The sequence below is a fragment of the Vespa mandarinia genome, chromosome 9 (assembly GCF_050613455.1).
Source record: "Vespa mandarinia isolate Hongniang chromosome 9, ASM5061345v1, whole genome shotgun sequence".
In the NCBI taxonomy this organism is placed as follows: domain Eukaryota; kingdom Metazoa; phylum Arthropoda; class Insecta; order Hymenoptera; family Vespidae; genus Vespa; species Vespa mandarinia.
In genome coordinates this window covers 5,244,140-5,265,000 of record NC_140818.1, presented here as the reverse complement: position 1 = coordinate 5,265,000, position 20,861 = coordinate 5,244,140, and the positions used below count along the sequence as shown (strand labels likewise).

Here is a 20,861-nt window from a genome sequence, read left to right as displayed (position 1 = left end):
AAGCTCCGAAAGTTCCTGTCCTCCTTTCAGTATTTATGCCCCGCGTATTTCAAAAGCTTTTGTCCGTGAGGTCTGCAAAGCTCATTGGGTTAGTCAAACACATTTATCAACGTGTAGTAACGCCTATAACTGGAACAATTTTCATTAATCTACGACGAGTTCTGAGTTTACATGTCGACTTAATAAAATCTTTTTTTTATTCTATTTGTCTCCTATTCTAATTAAACACATATACATACGTTTAATATAAATAATTAATAATTTATCCAATATCTTTCATTTGTCTCGATGAATGATTTTCAATGAAGTAATAAATAATGATAAAAATAATGGGTATCTACTGTGTTTGGATAAAAGGATGATGCTTCGGTCAATCTATACAAGTATAAAGATGTGTATACGTGTAAAGGATAAACATAAAGGCGTGCACGCATCATGTGGAGAGAGAGAGAGAGAGAGAGAGAGAGAGAGAGAAAGAAAAAGATAGAGAGACACATCAAGTAGTAGGCGTACCATCGCGACTCCATTATCATATAGCAGAGTTGGCAACCCTCCCACGTTGCTCGCTTGAATTGCGAGCTTGCCCTTCCACCCGCTGCTGCAAGATATGACTTTCACTCCCACGTCCGCCGGTAGTAACGCACAAAAAGATGTTCTGAATAGAAACTTCGCGGCATTAGGGGACAATTGGGCTCTCCGTCGTCACGTTATTATTCCCTCCACCGCCATGGAGAAGAGAAGCCAGGAGCACTCCTGAAATTGCTGAAATTTATAGACTAAGAGAGAAAGAGAGAGATGAGATGAGGTAGGAGAAGAAAAAAGAAAAAGAAAGATAACGGACAGTGAAGAGGGTGAATCCAAAAAAGAAAGGGAAAAAGAAAATGAGAAAAAGAGAGAACGGAGATTGAGATAGTTCGAGAAAGTTTACTCTTTCTACAAAATGTTTATGGTTTTCTTTTTTTGATTAAGCCGCTTATACGAATATTTTTTTCAGATTACATTGTATTAATTTTTACTACTTGATGTCGTCGACGCCCTTTTTAAAAGGCTAATGAAATAAATAATTTAATAGAGAAACGGGAAATGAGTTTTCTTAAATATATTACCTTACGATGATACTTCGTAAAGCGAATAGGAGTAGCGATATATTTAATTATTTGCTCCATCAAATCAACTATGCGAAACTTTATCGAAGAAGCCTGAAGTCGTCTGTATGCTTCTTTGAGAATGTCTTACCTTTCGATTACAATCCAAGAGAAGCCGTATCCGAGCTTCGTTCCTTATTCATCGTTCTTTTCTTTCATTCGCCGGTTATATAGATATCTCGGAGGAATAGGATGAATTGCGAGCGTTATACAGATTCCAACTTTTCAGACAAAAGTTCTCGTTTATCCGAGGCGGATTTCTTCCTTCGAAGCTATCACCCTTTTCAGAAGAAATTCATACAAATGTCAGTTGGGAAACATTAGGGCAAATTAATATTCTAATTACGGTATCTCTGACTAAACTCTCTATGTGTGTTACGCTTTTAAACGATTACATGCAATCCGAAATGGAAACGTTGAACTAACGAGATCCAACTCTAAAGACGATCGGACTAAAAGACCAACTTACAATGTGAGTCATGTTTACATAGGATTTCCAAAGATACAGTTTAGTACTCCGAGTGTTTGGTTGACCTCCTTTCCAATGTGAAACGTACTAACGAGTAAGTAAACAAAAGTTTCATCTTGTAAGTGAAAAAATAATAACAATTTCTTATCGTTGAAATCTTTCGAAACAAGGTTATTTTATTATCAAGAAGATTAATAGTGAATGAACTGTTCATCGAATCTAGGGACATTATTCGATTTTTTCAAACGTTTCACCTTCATTCGTAAATCGCATTTCGAAACAATCTCGTACAACATTTTGAAAGAGATAGAAATGAAAGAGAAGATTCTACAGTGTATACGAACAAAGGTGGGTGGATAAAGAAGATAACAGCGAACAGAACGAAAATGAAAGAGAGAGAGAGAGAGAGAGAAAGAGAGAGAGAGAGAGAGAGAGAGAGAAAGAGAGAGAGAGAGAAAGAGAGAAATAAATAAAGAAGGGTGAGATTGAAGCTCCGAATCGGCGTTTATCGTCCCAACAAGCCGGCTTTTAATGGGCTGTTCGAAAACTGTGCTGTTAGAAATAATCCGGAGTCTGGTTTGCAGAATCCGTAGGGAGAGAAGCACGAGATAGCGAGACAGAAGAGGATGGATAAAGGGCACAGACGAGGGTGTTGGAACGAGGAAAAGGAAGAGGAGGAGAACGAAGAGGTGGTAGAGGAGCAGGAAGAGAAAGTGGCGAAGGGGTGGTTGGGTTGGATTTGCGCGGAGGTGGTTTAGGAAAGCAACGAGGGGTGCCGAGCCCCAACGCCGACGACAATACCTTACGGTTCAGCGCACTCTCGGCTCAGGATCGCAGCGTTGAATCCAAACGGTGGTTGCCAACAGTGGTCGAGACGGTGGTGCAACGTTTCATGCAAGGGGGTTGAACCATGCGCCACTCTCTTCTCTCTCTATCTCTATCACTCTCTCTCCCTCTCTCTCTCTCTCTCCCTCTTCATCTTTACCCTCGTTCTCCCTTTCTGTTTAAACTAGACACGTGGCCTCGTTTACGTATTGAGAGAAAGAGATAGAGAACACACGTGTGTTCTATGCGTACATATCGGCCGACGTCCTTTGAAAACCGAAATCAAATACATTATTCGGGACTCCGATGGACCAGTCACTAGTCGGCACCCTGCTTGAATCTTCCCATTGTCCCGTGCTGTCAGCCTGGAAGAGATTGCGTGACTTTATTGCCTGGCTAACACTCGCAAGTAAGAACGCCTGACCGCACACTGATTTTGAGGCCAATGCTTTTGCAATTAAGTGTCTCGATGGTTTGATGTCGTCTCTCGATCTAAAGCTATCTTATATTCGATGCTCTGCGGATGATCGATGAGGATAAAAACTTATAGTCCAACACTTTGTAAGACGATCGAGATTAGAATTTATCTCGTATAGTCCCGGCATCACTCACGTCACCTTAAAGGATTCACTTTACACGTGATGATCCGCTCGAGGAAAGAAAGAAAGAGAGAGATAGAAAGAGAGAGAGAGAGAGAGAGAGAGAGAGAGAGAGAAATAAGAATGAGATTTATATTATAATATATCTTCGAGCTCTTTAAGGATGGCAAGTTAATTAGTACGAAAGTCGGTGTAACAACTTAATTCGAATACTCGCAATACAATTGTAAGTGTATAAGAAAGATACAAAGAGAAAGAAAGAAAGAGAGAGAGAGAGAGTAAAAGAGATAGACAGAGAAACAAAGAAATCCTTTTCCATGGAAGAAAGTATAAAGTCACATCGTGATAGCTTGGTCGAATTAAAGGTCACAAAGCCCATCTTGAAACGTATTTAAGAACGAGGAATGGTACGGCATCCGTCTACAGAATAAAATAGGACCAAGTCAACTTCACTTTATTTCGGAGGGAGAGATCGTCTTCTGTAAATATGCAAATTGTACGGACTACCATCCTTCTTTGTCTAAAGCGCATCCGATCTAGAGGCGGTCGGTTGGTTGGTTGGTTGGTTGGTTGGTTCGTCGGTCGGGGGTACCGGGCCAATGAGATTCAATTTACTTCCACTAAAACGACGTACTCGGTAATACACCTCGGGTGTGGCTCTCTCTCTCTCTCTCTCTCTCTCTCTCTCTCTCTCTCTCTCTCTCTCTCTCTCTCTTTCTCTCAAGCTTACTCCTCTTTCCTTTCCCTGTGAACCCCTATATTATTGCCTTCGTAATAGCGTGACAGTAATTTGTATGCAAAATCATTTCACTGAACTATCCAAGTGGTAGTGGCGCAAGCGCTCCCGAACATGTTTCGCGAACTTATACTAATTTTCTTTTGTTTGCATACAAGAACTATTTTGAAACACGATAAATTTTAGATATTACCTTTCTTTTTTCAATCTTTTTTATTCCCACATTTTCTTCCCTTTTTCTATAAAAATAAAGTACAAACGGACTGATCGATACTCGACAAATATTTTTGTCGCTATCTCTCCGTTAACCAGTTAAACCTGTTTTATCTGTCAATACGAACGTAACGAGTAATTTAATTCTTCAACAGATAAAAGAAATGTATAATTTAATTATCTGTAGTTGCCAGAGTGTATAGATATAGATGGTGGTAGTAGTTCCAATCGCATGTATTCGTTTTGGTTTTATCGGAACGATACTGGCTGTTCGCTTCTTCTGATTTATAAGGCCATGTTCGTCGGTCTACGTCACAGAAAATGCGAGTAACCAACGAGGCGAAGGTGGATAGTGAGAAAAAGAGAAGGGTCAAGTGAAAAAACTCGTAGAGTAGTGCATGAAAATTTATTTCAACCATCCAATTGTATTTTCTTAAGTGGTGGCTTGGGTACGTTCGACAGGCTCATCCTGAACAGAGGCTGGGCTCTTATCTCGGCTAACAGAGTGATGGATGTCGATCTTTTCCCAATCCTACGCTCATATTGCCTTCTTCTACTACGCCCTTATCCAATACACACTTGAAAGAAGTGCATGGAGTAGTTTCTTGAATAAATCTCTAGCAAGAGCGATCGTATCCAGTCCCCCCACTCCACGCTGGATCCTTCCTTTTTAAGAAAATGCAAAGAGATCTATGCAAAATAAATAACGCCAGCCGATCCTCTACAGCAGCCGCAAATAGTTTGAAAACTTTCTTTCTTTTTTAATAAAAATAAAAGAAAGAAAAGTTAAGTATGCTGAATACTCGGAGAAAGTTAAAAGCGAACTTTAACGACTTGTATCCAGTGTTCACCGGATGAGTAAAAAAAAAAATCAATAAATTAGCTTCCCAGAAGGATTCTTTATTGAATAATAAGATATTCCGTCATTTATGAATGCACGTTTATTTAAAACCTATGAAGTAAAATGTTTGAAAATTTCAACTATATTATAATACATTTAAATCTTTTCCATGTTTATATCGGAAAATATTGAAATAATTAACCGATTAAGTTCTTACGTGAATTCTTACTGTCATATAATAAAAGGGATGATTTTGATTACGGAAGACATTTTCCGTCATTCGTGATAATTCGAAACGAATTGAAATCAATCAACCACATAGATAGTAGTAAGCGACAAACATATATCTAACATATATCTAACAAATAATTCATATTGAATTCCCATTCAACCACAGTAAAGGGGGACAAGAAATGTTGACATCAAACGATCAGTCCAATGCAATTTCTTTCAGAGGGTTTCAGCTAGGAAAAAAAAGAAGCATTCTGTCTCGCGTACACTAATTTTAATCTTATTACGTCTTAAAAAGAAAAAGAAAAAGAAAAGAGAGAAAGAAGAAAAAACGATATACGGGCACAAGGGAATAAGGTCCACACTTCAATGACTCTACAGATTGGGTGCCGATAAGCAGGGAGATTTCCTCCCAGTGGACTTTACGAAGGATTCCCGAAGAAGGAGGGGATTTTGCCCTTTGATCGGCACCACTGTTGCTAGCTGCTACGAACCCCTACCCCTCAATACGAAGGACGCTTGAAAAATCCCATTGGAAATGCTGATAAACCAGTCACCCCACGGTGAAAGTATTCAAGCGATTCGATGCCTGTGCATGTCCAGTGCAAAGTTATTGCGCTCGGGCCAACTATACTTCTCCAATGGTACTCTCCTTATCACGTCTGCAATGTCCTTTGGGAGATATAACGATTCCTTTTTTATTCCCTTCACGAACAAAGTTCACGGTCTACGATAAATTTTTGACTCGTAATGAACTGAATATCTTTATATACGTAAAGACATATATGATCCAATAATAACGTATATATGATCCATTAATCAATAATACGATTTTCCTATAATCCTTTAATTAATAATATGATTTTCATATCGTTCGAAATCGTGAATATACCATTTATATTAACTACGATTGTTACGATAGAAGAAAAGCAAATTGAGAAACATGCTTCTGCGGTTCATAGGCTAGGCGATCTCCCTTTGAAGGATAAATCGAGATCTAAGTACCGGTGGCAACTCGATTCCGCAGGAAAAGGAGCCGTGACGTTTCTCAAACGAACGATTGAAGGCAAGTACACGCGGTAGGTCCATTGATCGAGAGAAATCCAGATACAGAAAGTTAGAGGACGACGGAGAAGCTACGGCGGTTATTGGGTACACCGAGGTGGACGAGGGTGGTAAGATGGAATGTATTGGTATCCGCTTTACGAGTACGAAACCAACCCATACCTCTCAAAGGATCGTTCAACCGCGTCGGATTGGTCTTTCGGATGGCACGATTTCCTATTTGGGGATTGAAATTCGTTTTAAAATCGAACTAGTGATTTTTATTTTTTTTATTATTTTTTTTTTTTTTCTTTTCGTCAACAACATTTTAATTCCATTTCGGTATTTAAATAATACGTACTAGTTTTAAACACGTAATCTCAGTTTCGTAATTTCATAATTTCTTTTAGAATATCGCTAAAACAAAGTTTCCTATCGTATAGTTGAAATGAAATGTCAAGGACAGAGATTACAAAGGGTCTTTAAATCCTTAAGAAATTAATTAAAACTAAAAACTAAAAAAAAAAAAAAAAAAAAAAAAACCTTAGAGAAAAGATATACATATGTATAAAAAGGAGAAATGATTCGTCGTTTCAATGAAAAATAGTCATGTTTGTTCTTTCGTAAACGGTCGACAGAGAAGAGTGACGTGCGGTTTTTTGACTCAGAAAAAAATATCTCTAAGTAACGACTAAAGGATTGTCAATATTCTCTTTTTATTCTCTCCGACGATTTACTCTAAGACGGTGGTAAGTTCTGAGATCAAAAGAAGAATGAGGAAAAAGAGGAAGTACAAAAAAGGGAACAAAAGCCGAGAAGCGAAGGAAAGAAGTGTAGGAAGGAGAGAGAGAGAGAGAGAGTGAGAGAGAGAAGGACAAAGAAAGAAAGAAAGAGAGAGAAGATACCAGCTTTTTCCCTCTTCGATATCGAGTAGGCGACTCTTTACTCGTTTTCCTTCGTCCTTGTCCTTCCCTGTTCGAGGAAGCTGGCCCTTACCTTCTTCTTCTTCTTCTTCTTCTTCTTCTTCTTTCCCTTCTCTCGAGATTAATTATTCGACCTTCTTCTCGCGTCATTACGCGCCGAGTCCAAATAATCGGCGACTCACTTTGGATCTTTTCGTAAAGCGCCGACCACTTAGCACTTTGGGATCCTGAAGGAGAGTTGACTCCTCGTTAAACCGGTGAGAGGACGAACGATCTGTATTAAAGAAAAAGAGAAAGAGAGATAGAAAGGAAGAATGAAAGGAGAAGAATTCGAGGCGATAGCGGGTGGAGACAGAAGGGCTTACGAAGGGATCGTGGAATGAAGGGAAAAGAGAAAAAGGAGGAGGAGGAGAAGAACAAGAAGAAGAAGGAGGAGAAGAAGAAGAAGAAGAAGAAGAAAAAGAAGGTGGAGAACGGCCCCACGAATGTTGGCAGTGTCGTATGAATAATACATCGGGGCCTCGCGCGTACCACAGTAGTGCGGAGGCTGCTTGTGCTCGTACGAGCCGGTTCTTGGCCTATTTTACAATTCCTTTGATATCGGGCGCACAGACCTGGCCGTCGTATAACCAACTCGAATGACGAGACTCTGAGTAAAAGGAGAAAGAGAAGGATGGGATGAAGGAGGATGTTACGAAGATGGTGGATGCTTTTTGGTCTATGAGAAAATTATCCAAAAAAGAATATATCCCGTAAATTTATCGATTTTTTTTTTCTTTTTTTTCTTTTTTTTTTTTTTTTTGAAAAATCCATTCTAACGATATTTTTCAAAAAAGAAAAATACATCTAATCAAAGTTCCTTAAAGATATTTAAATGCCACGTGATCGTGACTTCCGAATTATAGCTATAATCTATATTAGAGGAATTATCATTTTATCATATAATAACGAAGAACATACAATGGATAAAGAAATGCAGTATTTATATAACATTTGGAAATTTTTCATTTGTTAAATATAAACGTCAGATAAAAGATACATATAATTGAGATGTTGTTACGTTATAATGTTTTAAACGTATCTAATTAGTTATTGATGTTACACATACACACACACACACACACACACACACACACACACACACACACATATATATATATATATATATATATATATGAAGAAGAAATCACGACTTACGAGTTTTTTATTCATGACATTTTATTCAATAGAAATAATAAATATCTTGAAATGGAAAAGAAGAAGAAGAAGAAAAAGACGAAGAGACGTTAAGTTTCTTTCGTAAATTTTTCTAAAACGATTTTTAGCGCGTAATCATTATAATTTATAAAATAGGAAAAATCCTTTATCTTGGTGAAAAGCGAGCGTGATGGTTTTCAGGTCACGATAAATCCGTCTTCTCGGTTTCCCTAGCGAGTATCATCGAGAAGACGACGAAGACGAATCTAAGCCGGCCCATTGAAATGCGTGCGCTAATTGCGCGAACGGGCGAGGCGTAAACGGCTATTCAAAAGGGGTTCACGCGGCCGACGCGAGCACTCGGTGCTTTCATTATGCGCGCTTGTTCCGCGACGTCGTTAATTAGATGCTCCATGAAAGAGAAAAGTGACGCCCGCGCGCGCTTTAGCTAGGACGAAAAAAAGAAAGAAAATAACGTTTTTGCGCTTACGCATTACCGTTTATATTGCCAAATGGCGGCTACTTAACGCGCAACGAGCTCTTTTCATGAATTCATTGTTAAGGAGATGTCATTCCTCTTCCACAACTAAGTTTATTGTTCCACGAACGAAAAACAAATCTTTCGTTCCGTTTCTAATTGATAACGTTTCAATGTTACAAACAAATAAAAAAAATACTATTTAACGATTTAAAATATCCGCTATTTCGTTATTTCATTTGATAATAAGAATAATATCGATAAGTATATTAATTTATTTAAAATATGATTTTCATATTTTTGAAATTTTTTACGAAATTTTTAACAATCTTTCACATTTTCTATCGATTATTAAAAATCGTGATTAGCTTAGAGAATGGGATATGATCATGAGTATTTTTGTCATTATAACGTGAAATAGGTATAAGGTTAATGCGTATTATGTTAAATAGAGACAAAGTACATTTGTAAAGTGTATAACTTTTAAAGATATAAATCATAATGAGCTACGATGTAACAAGGATAATTTGTTGTAACGTGTGCGAAAAGAAATGAATGTTATGTAGATACATACGAGCATGCATGTACGTATATGCCATAGATAGTTGTCCGTGTATTATATGTATAGGTAAGTCGTTCGTTGCTCGTGTCGATTAATCGTTCGTCTCGGTCACCAGTAATTCCAGCTTCCGAATGAACTCTTACGGAAAGACGTAATTACTATCTCCTGTAGCAACGGTGATTGGCAATCGGGAGGATCGACAGAAAATAAGGTTAAAACGCGGTTGAACGTCACCGACGTGACTGGTGTCGGTGGTCCGTGCAGATAGCTTCCGGTAAAACGACAGCATTTCCTTCCTTGCGTGTTCGTGTATCTACATTTATCTTTGTATGAGGGAATGTATGAGCGTGGTCTATACGTTGTGTCTGTCTATCGGATCTGCTTCGAGAACGGCTCGTCGTCGTTACAAATCGAGCCCGGGCGAAGCTCGAATTACACTCTCTTCAATTTTACGGTATCGCTCTGGTTACACGCTAGAACTGGTGTAGATAAGACGATCGGTGACGAGTTGGCGAAGAAAAATGGCAAAAGGAGAGCTAAGTTTTCGTATACTCGTTGGAGGCTGCGACAACGGTAAAGACTACGACGAAAGCAGGAAACGGAAAATCGCTTGACTGACGTGACCTCGATCTCGGGCTCACTCAGTGACGTTCAAAGTAATTGAAACTACCTTCGAGTCTTTCGTTTCCAATCGAAATTTACTGCCCGGCCATTACTTTTACAATAAGGGTAACATATCAAGACGAAAGAGTATATCTTAATTGTCGATATTTAGTCTTAATTACTTCCATTTTCATGAAGATACATAATAATAAATCTAATTATAATCACAGTTGAAAATAGTTCTTTCCTATGAATCATAATTTCATGAGTACTCATGTAATTTTCTCCAAGGATTTATGAGAATTCCGTAAGATTTGATCTTTTAGAACAAACTATCATAAACTTTTCTTCTCCTCTATAGGATTCTTTTGATTTCTCGCAAGATATCGTTTTCTAAATAAAGTCTTAGCTTGTGGATGAAAGAAACTTTGAATTGCTCTTTGATGACGATGTGTCGCCAAGTTATACTATATTTTATTTTATGGCTATAACTCATGAAGTTGATCTTGACAAAGATACTCTTCGAAAATATGAGTATAACTTTCTGTAAATCGTTCTATTATTATATCGATGAGATTGTTATCATCTTTTATCTTCTTCCATGATCCCAACGAAAATTATAATAATATCTATCAATTTATTTATCTTTCTAAATTGAATGAAACTAGAAAAGGAAATAAAGTGAAAAAAGAACATGAATTCGTTTGATAACGTGATGCAGTATATGGTATCAATTTTATCATTCGAATTTTCACTGGCTAGAAATCTATCGCTTCGTTTCATTTCATCTTTTTTCTCTGATTCGCTTGAACGTCACAACTTGTCCTATGAAACAACACGGTGCCACTCTAGTATCTCGATGAGCGTATTGAGAAGCAAGAGTGCATCGTCGTTGTCGAGAACACAATACGAAGCGCCGTATGAAGGTTATGCGAGGGTTAGAGAAAGAGAAAGAGAAAGAGAAAGAGAAAGAGAGAAAATGGAAAAGCAACCCTCGATCGATACTACGCTTGTTCGACGAACGCAGCAGCTTTCGTCCCCTGTGGGTCATTTCGATGCCATATGGGACAAACGTGGATGCTAAGTTTTCGACAATGCGTTCTCTATTACTCCGCTCTTTTTTTTTCTCTTTCTCTCTCTACTTGCATTCAACCTTTCTCCCTTTCCACGTTTTTCGCCCTCTTGCAGCATCGTGCTACGCCCCTTTAAAAGTCCTTCGCTAGCCGCACTTGCTTTTTTTCCACTTCGAGAACCCAACGTCGTACGTTTCGACAAAGGCGCGATCGTTGACACCATTTTTACCATCTGGAATTATTATTATTATTATTATTAATTATTATTATTATTATTATTATTATTATTATTATTATTATTATTATTATTATTGCTGTTATAGTCTTAAGAAAATTCATCACGGAGAAAATTTTGTTCGAGCGAAGAGAAAGTATACTATCTTCTATCATACAAATGTCAATAATACTCGCAAATAATACAATGGAAATAAATAATCATGCAACGTTGATCCGTGATATCTGGCATGGATGATTTTATTAAAAATTCATACATTCGGGAACTGCTATTGCAAGCGAATCCTGTCAACTTTCTGCCTCGGGAGGATAACAAGAGAAAGATAAATAGAGAAATCGTTGTTTGGTTGATTTCGTTGTGGTGAACGTCCGAGACGAAAAAGAGAGAATGAGAGAGAAAGAGAGATGGAGTCGAAATATAAGGAGAAAAAGGAGAAGAAAGACAATGAAGAACGGGATAACTGAAAAGGGTAGACGGTTGCATAGAGTACTTCTCTCTTTTACCTCATCCCCATCATAACAGCCCCGCACCACGATTCTTAGTGGTGCTTGCAAGGTATCAGGATTTTACCCTCTCGTCGTCGGTCTCTCTTCTCTCCGCCAACAGTCTGCTACGACATCCGGGTACAAAGACAGACGCGCCTCCGCGCCCGAGCCTCATTTAAATAACAGATAATTGCCAGCCCTGTTAATTGAAGCGCCATGGGAATCGTCAGGGTAGAAGAGTTACCCAAGATTTCGCACGGAACTACCCTTACCACCTTCCTCTATCTCTCTCTCTCTCTCTCTCTCTCTCTCTCTCTCTCTCTCTTTCTTTCTCTCTCTTAGTCTTTCTCTGCTTTCGTGTCCTTGACTCTCTCATCGTCAACGCGTTTCCGTTACCGTCTTTCAACTCTGTCTTCGAAGGATAATACGAGACCATTCGTTTCTCTCTTTCTCTTTTTCGTGCTCGCGCGATCCTACGATAAATATTTCGCTTTTGTCGTCAGATGCAATACTTCTCGAGCCTCATTATAATCTCCGCTAAACTTTTAATCCATTGTCGTAAGGATTGTAGAAACAGTTTGAGTAAATGTTTCCTTTGTAAACGCTTGATCTTAATATCAACGATCTCAATGAGAGATTTACTAAAAAGAGATCATTTGGATTAATCGATTACATTAGATAAATAAAGCTTCCAATGAAAAAAAAAAAAAAAGAAAAAAGCCCGAAATTAATCAACAAAGCATATTTCGATAGACACAATTATATCTTCTAGTTACCTGAAAGAGAAAGAGAGAGAGAGAAAGAGAGAGAAAGAGAAAGAGAATTTTTTTTTATCATTCGAGAATTTTAATTTATAGTTGAAAGAAAAATATTATTAATAAGCATATATCTTTTTATGTTTCGATTAAGAAACAAGCGACAATGTTCGACGTTGTTTCTTCATCATTTTAAAATAATATACTTTAATATTTTCTGTATACTGAAAAGTTATGGATAACACGTCGATATTGTTTTAGTTGGAAAAAGTTTGCATCTCGTGCAAGTACTCGCTCTGTATAACTCAGCGTAAAATCAAAGAACCGACGGACTGTAGAAGCGTCGCTTCCGAGCGAAGAGAACTCGTTTAAATAACGTATAATTGCTAGTTCTGTTAATTGAAGAGCTGCGGGTATCGCGCGTTATCCGGCCTTCGTTCGTGCCGGCTGTTCCGTAGCCTGTAGTTAGCGGCAATATCTCCGTCGATCTCGCTTCTTGCGTTAGTAAGAATACAATAGGACTTAACCCTTTGACGCCTACCGCATCTAATTCGTAAAATATTCTTTCAAGTATTTCTAATGTTGTCCCTTTTCATTTCCGAGAAAGTGAAAATGAACCATGTTGGTTTTTATAAGAGCCAATAAGTAATATTTGATATTGAAATGTTACGACATATGTACGTAAGAAATTACGAAAGAACCAAAATTAATATCGTTCGTACTTTAAATCGTTAAAATTTTCGATTTTCATATTAACTTTAATGTATCATTTTTCATACGTTCGTTATAGTAAGAGTAATTAAGGGATAAGATAAGAAAAGAAAAAAAAAAAAAAAGAAGAAAAATAAAAAGAATAAAAAGACGAGAAAAGAAAAGTCACAGAGACGATGTATTCGATGCTGATGAATATGAATGGAAAAAAAAAGAAAAGAGAGAAAAAAAAGAAAAGAAAAGAAAAAAAGGAAAGAAAAAGAAAAGAAATAAGAATCTTATTTCTCGTTGATTCGACTAACGTAACTTACTTAACTGCATAAAGCACTTACAAGCGACTAGCGCATCTCCAATGAAAACCTTTCGAAGGCAGAAAAGTTCAGACTGACGTGCTTTTCTTCTTTAAGCGATAACTTGAACCGCATTGCGAAGCGGTGGTTTCGATTCTCCGGAGAAAAGCGATTCTCGATAGGAAGGACGAACGAAACGTCCAGGTTCGAAATTCGAAACCTCCTATCCCTCTTTCTCCTAGGGGGCCTCTATTGCCTCAAGTCGCAAACTTCTCTTTAACTCTGCTTACACAAAGAAGCGTGTTCGTCGTTGAGAACTGTCAGGATGAAAAGTCTCGAATCAAGGTGTCGTTCTCTCGTTCCTACTGGATCGAACTTGCCTTCGGCAGCTTCCAAGAGGATCCTCGTATGAGAACGACCTTTCGTGATACCTTCGGATACCCTCGGGCTAACTCTTTTTCCTTCTCTCTCTCTCTCTCACTCTCTCTCTCTCTCTCTCTCTCTTTCGCTTTCTTATTCTATCACGAATATCCAGCCTGCTCGCGATTGGCAAAACGGTTTCAACGATTGCCTCCTACCGTTTCTATCACTTCTGCCAAAATGTACGGTTCGTTATCCTTTCTTTCGAGAGGATAAACCGAACTGTATCGTGACCGCCTTCGAGATATCCTCCGGCTAAATTAAAACTCTCTAGATTTTCTCTTTGTCCCATATATTTTATTGTTACGTAAATGTATCTTCATTAGGAACGATTCATAACTAATAGAAAATAATTTATAATAATAATAATTTATTATCATTGTTATTGATCAATCGTATAAATCTATTTTGACCTGATAATGTAAAATTATGGAGCGATCGAAGAACGTTAATAATTTTATCTATCCTCGAAGAAAAAACGATTATAGCCCTTGGCTAATTTTAACGGCACATTTTTACGTTTGGGTACATCACGATCGTGGGCCTCAGCAGCATCGTACCATTGTGCAAGAGTGTCTGTGACATTGACATGCGACTGCGAAAAACGGGGAAATTCGCGTAAAAGTTCTCGAATTCGTCTGATGCATGCGGAACGATCGCTCTCTACTGAACGAAATTGGCAGTTCGATTGAACCAGGCAAAAAAGCTACGGCTGGGTCGCCGGGGCGAAAGATTTATCGACGATCTCTCTCGAAGCACTGAGTATCCAGTGTTTCTTTAATGATTTCGAACGAATTTCTATAGCTTTTTTATTTCCGAACTCGTTAATAATGTTAAAATCAAAGAATTCAAATATATATATATATATATATATATATATATATATATATATATATATATGAGAAATAAGATATAAATTTTTATCAATTAAAAATATGTTAATTATTACACTTTCTTATTTTTATTTTGATTCGTTAAGTTGGGACCTTTCGAAAATATCTTTTCAATCGAAATAGAAGTTTCATATGATTCGACATATACAATAGTGAATAAAATTCAATAAAGAATATTTCTATAATATTCGTGGTAGAGTAATTAAAGATTTTTTTTTTTTCGTTCGTTGATTATCGACCGGCCAATGTAACTAATTAAATCCTCAATTTTCGCTTACGTCAACGTCGTCTCGTCTTCAATCCGTATAAGCCGTTCTTTTTATTCTTCTCGCTCCTACTATGCTAGAGCATTCTATTCATATAACTCCGTGGCTTTCTGATCTGCAAACTTTGCGTAAGCAGAAATAAGTGGTGAAAAGCATTCTAAAGTAATCACATAGAAGAAGTCGTATTCAAAATGCAATAGTAAGATTTGTCTGTCAATCAAAGAGAAAACGCAAGAAATAAAATTATATATTTGTAAGTTATGAAAAAATATTTTTATAAAATATATTTTATTCTAATTAATTCGTATTATTACTCAAGCAATCAAATATATTAAAGAATCTTTTGAAAAGAAATTTATAATTTTTCTAAATTCTAGGAGTACTATTTCGACTATTTAAGATTCTATAAAAAAAAAAAAAAAAAAAAAAAAAAAAAAAAAAAAAAAAAAAACAATTCCATTTTTTCTTGTTAAATCTTCTTGCTTACAATTTTTTTTTCTTTTTTTTTTTCTTTTTTGGTTTTTTTATATATATATATAGGTCGATATTATAACTCAAAAGAAAATTTCGTGTTCGTAGAAATGTCTTTCTTAAAAATTAAAATAAAAGTAAAAAAATAACGTAATCGGAAGGTAAAAGAGTAGTCATGGTTATTTACGTTCGCTTCGATTCGTCTCGCTTCGTTTTCTTCGTTCTCGTCGTAGTCGTCGTCGTCGTCGTCGTCGTCGTAGTCGTCGTCGTACTATGAAAGAAAAAGTACAACTAGTGATAGAGGGAAAGAGAATCCAATCTCAAGATCCTAAAGCGGTGGCGGCAGCAACGTAGCCGCATTTTTCGTCGGGATGGGAATCAATCTCAGGTGAAAGCCGTCGTCTTGGTGCAAGCGCTGATTTTATTCATGCAGTTACATTTGTACACATACACACACGCGTGCGCACACACACACACACATATATATACAAGCGCACACATATAAAAATAGAGTAATAAAGCTGTCGTTCCTGAGGTAAATCAATGTACCCTTCCTGTCGATCTAAGGGAAACATCGATTTTCTTACTCGGGATTAAAGTGCCAGAATTGAAGAAGCAATTTCCACTTACTACACGATATTACCGTCTTACAATTTTACCATGCATTACCACCGTGTCTCGATATTTATAACTTTCGCATTTCTGCTACTGAATTACATCCTCAGGAGGCTAAAAGAATTTTTAAAAGATATCGACGACTGGCAAAGCTTTGATTTTCTTTCAAATAAATTTTTTTTTTTTTTAAATAAGATTGCTTCGTTAGATTTTTTTTTTTTTTTTTTTATTTTAACCCAGCACAACGAAATTCTATTTTTCATTAAATATCGATTCAATTGAAAGATCGATTCCATGGATCTTACTATTAGAAATATCTTTGATCAATAGTTTTGGACGAATTCAAAGCATACAAATTATATCTGAGCAACTTTAGTCACAAGTGTGTGAAATTTAACATAGAGTAACGCACGAAGCCTGTTCAAACTCACCGCTCCACATTGCACGCTCGATAAACTTTACAGTGACTTCTAATCCTATTTCCAAAGTCTATTACCTATCGCTCGAGAGTGTACAAATCGTTTCAAGCATGTTTCCTAATTTATTGAATATGATGTTTTATTTAATGAAAAAAAAAAAAAACAAAAAAACAAAAAAACAAAAAAAAACAAAAAAAATAAGAAAAAAATAACCGATACCTAATAGAAATTCTATGATACATTACGTATTTTATATATATATATATATATATATATATATATATATATATATTTGTTAACCACGCTCTTTTAGAATCACTCTGTATATCAAAATGAATTCTCTGGTAGTAACATTTGCAATCGGAGTCCGCAAAATGACTCGTGTTCCCGTTAATTTCTTCGTTGCCAGCCGGGAACATTTTACGTGGCTACCCGTTACCTGTTCCCTGGTTAAGATCGGTCTATGCCTCCGCCTTAATGGGTGGCCATACATTATCGCAAATGAGGAAAGTTGGTTGGATAAGGGGAAGAGAGGGAGTAGAGGGTAAAGGGGCCATGTGGCGCCAGATGCGGACTCGTAACCTCCAACTTCATAACCGGCGACTCGCTGGGAGATGCCTCGAACTGGTCATGTACCTTCGAATTTCCAAACTGTACTCTCCCATTGCATCTCCTTCGATCTTTTCCCCCGGCTCATCCGATAGGTGCCAAAGTTTCCTCGTTACAGGGGTCCTGCTTTAACGAATTCAATGACCTTCGACCCATCATCATTGGTAGGGATCAACGCAAATAGACTTTTATCGATTTATCTTTTCCAAGATAAAATCCTGTGTTTATTGAAAATAATTATCTCATTTTGAAAAAAAAAAGAAAAAAAAGAACGTGAATAGCCATAGATAAAATTCATTGATTAACAACATATCGATTAATTGCTTTTGATCTTATTACATCTATTATTTCTTTTTACGTTATATACCATCTATGATGATTATTAAACGATTTAAGGGATCAATTAATAGAAATACTCATGAAACGTAAAAAGATAAAAAAAAAAAAAAAAAAAAAAAAAGAAAAAAAAAAAAAAAGAGAAAAGAAATATAGGGTGTCTATAAATTATTACCCTGATTATAATATATTATAATTTTTTAATGAATACTTGTAATGAAACACAAATTTATACGTTTATGCATGAAAACATAAAGTTTCTAACCATAAATAATAAGCTTCAACATGTGTATTTCTTTTAGCACGCAAAATATCCAAGCGATATTTAATCTCACACGCGATATTCATTCTGCAACATTTATGGTATCACTACTTCAATTGTATATCTGATGTGTTGTTGAAAAATAACAATATCAAGAACTATTGTTTTCTAAATAATATCTTTAATGTATTTCCTAAAGAAATAAATGTAAGATCCATCTTAACCTATACAGAAAATACAATTGACTATAATCTTTCAATGAGATAGAATTCATCCTTATTGGATTTTTCATGTTTCTAAGCATATTAATAAAACATTCTCTAATCGATGAATTAACAGAGATGATCCAATCTCATAATTCCCAAGATCATCGTATATTATATCCTCAGACTTTGTGATACCAGATGTTCATATGTCTATTAAGTGTTATTAAATTCTTTTTCTTCATGATTGAAAAACTTTATGTGTTCGTTCACTGACGTATAACTTTATGTTTACATTACAAATACCTAATCAAGAATTATTACATATTATAATCAGAATAATAATTTTTGAATATCCACTATAAGATTCACAAAATATCTCTTATTATATCCCATTTGTTTGATTTCTCCCGTGAACTCTTTATAAGCAGATGGACAAAGCTAAAACCATTGAGAGAGAACGATTGTACGTGTTCAGTCTAATCGATAAGGAGCTATGGCACGTCCACCTGACTAGACGAGATAAATCGACAACAGGCAACGCCACTCGTAAAGTCAACTGCAATAGTTGTACGAGAGCGAGCCGTAAGTTTAATCACGCACCTGGATCACCTAGACGCGATAACACGATCTTCCCGAATCCAACAGTTTAGCCTCGTACCATTTTATTAGACGATTCGTAGTAGGAACATGGTAGCCCAACCCTATATAGCCATGAAGGGTCGGAATCGTGCATTCCCTTTTGCTTTTCTCTCCTTCTCTCTCTCTCTCTCTCTATCTCTCTGTATCTATCTCTCTCTCTCTCTCTCTCTCTGTCTCTCTATCTTTCTCATGTTGTTTCGATTCCATCGTTTCTACTCTCACTGTCTTTTGCTCTTCTCGTTTTCTCATCCCATGGGCACCATTCGAGTGGAACAGTCAAACGCGCTTTCGTCGAGTAAGGAGTTTGGCGGCTAAATAATTAGGTTAACCCTTGTTGTCCTGCTGCTTCCTACCATCACCGCGATAACGGACTAAAAAGAGGGGAAAAATTGAGGGTGCGACGAAAAAAGAGAGAGAGAGAGAGAGAGAGAGAGAGAGAGAGAGAGAGAGAGAGAGAGAGACAGAGAGAGAGAGAATGCAAGATAGAACCTTCGGTTTAACCTCTTTTTTTCTTTCGAAGGAGAAATAGCTCGTTTACGAAAATTTTCTCTCGAAGCAAAATTTTATGAAAATTTGTCAAACGAAGTTAACCAAGTAAATCGACTATGAATGTCATGTTTTGTTATTTAAATTTTCCTTTCCTTTTGCGTGTAATAAAAACTATTAAAATTGAAAGTATCTCATTTTGTTCCATGTTTCATCAAATGATCCAAGAAATGAAGCTGAAAGACGAGTAGCATAAATTTGTAAAATTAAAAAGAGTAGAAAGAAGTTAAAACGGCGATCTCTTCGATCCTGGAATTTTTATTGTGTGTTCCGAATTTATTCACGATGCGGGTTCTCTCTCTCTCTATCTCTCTTTCTCTCTATTTCTCATTCTCTTTCTCTCTCTCTCTCTCTCTCTCTCTCTCTCTCTCTCTATTTCTCATTCTCTTTCTCTCTCTCTCTCTCTCATTCTCTCTCTTTATCTTCGCGTAGCTAGAAAGCCTCGTCGAGGGAGAAATTGCAAACGTTACGGCCAGAGTGCGAGCAATGAATTTTTCGCGGAGAACGAGCCGTTTTATGTTCCGCCATACGCGCCCGACGCTATTAATATTCAATTTATCAGATTTACGGGAGGTAACTCTCTTACGTAAATTTGCACTCTTTCCTCTCGGAAAGAGTGCGTGTGCGAAAGAGCAAGAGAACATACGAACGAATGAACGAACGAACGAACGAACGAACAAGCGAGCAAACGATCACGGCAAGAGAAGAAGAGCCTAGCGCGAAAACTTGCCCGGTGGCTGCTGCTAGCACCGAGATTGACTGCGGCTTGCAAATATCGCTCGTCGAGACGGGTAATTGAAAATTAGCAGAGTTAATAGCTACGACGAGATAGGAGGAGAAGAACCGAAGCCGGAGCGCCGTCATTTGTGCCAGAAAATCGAGTCACCTTTGCAGAGTGCCTTTTAATGCGATTCCATGATCAAATTCAACGGCGGGCCAACGATAAAACCTACTTCAGCATCATTTTCCTGATAGTCTACTGTGGTGAACGATCGGTCTCGTTGTCGTTATACGTTCTCTAAGAATTTTTCTTTTTCATTTCTTTTCTTTCTCTCTTTTATTATTTTCTTTTTTTTTTCCCCTTACGCGATAGACCACTGCCATTCGTAATTTTTTTTTTTCCCCCACAGAGGAACATTTTTGATATCTAATTTTATGTTTTCACAGACGAATTAAAAACGTATCACGAATTGTTAAGCGCGTTTATACTAATTGCTAGTGAGAAATCGTCGTTGATTTAATTCTCACCATTTCGAGATTAAACGTATAAAAGCCGAAAGGAAGAAAGCGATGAGAGTTGGAAAGGATAAGTTACGATCGTTGCCAACCCGTGGACATTCTCGTACGAAGGGTTCTCGAGGTTGCACTGCATCAAACTGTATCAAAGGGCTCCGCTTTCGAAAGCGATTGGAAAGATCGGCTAACTGGCGTCTCTCCCTTCGCATGAACGAAAAGAGACGCGTCGAACGATCGCCCGTTAAAGAGCATAAGATTGAGAGAGGAAAAAAGGAGTGCTCGAGAGGAGCGAAGAACTGCAATCTATTCCAATTTAACACTCCCCTCTCTGGCATTAAATAATCGCCCTCGCCTTCGGAGAAACTGGTCCCCATTCAATAATGGATTTTTATCAAACGAGCTCGTACTTAGAGCTCGCGCGAAACGGAGCTGCCTGGTTCGGGATATTAACCTTCGGTAAAAGTCGTCGGTGTTGTGACAGTAAAGAGCTCGGAATAAATCTTAGTTACAATCATTTCTTTTGCAAGC

General features: G+C 37.2%; 1 long non-coding RNA gene across 20 annotated transcripts in view; it reads right to left on the bottom strand.

Moving 5' to 3' along the window:
- The window catches only part of LOC146872768 (uncharacterized), a 248,702-nt gene that overhangs the window by 33,574 nt on the left and 194,267 nt on the right, over positions 1–20,861 (bottom strand). For 18 of the 20 annotated variants that reach the window (XR_014982560.1, XR_014982553.1, XR_014982559.1 and 15 more), the window contains one exon: positions 7,985–11,171. The exons of 1 other annotated variant lie outside the window; for it this stretch is intronic. This is a non-coding gene — a long non-coding RNA (uncharacterized LOC146872768). Of the gene's footprint in view, positions 1–7,984; positions 11,172–15,670; positions 15,737–20,861 lie in introns of those variants that run through there. One more of the 20 variants, XR_014982557.1, reaches the window with a different exon arrangement.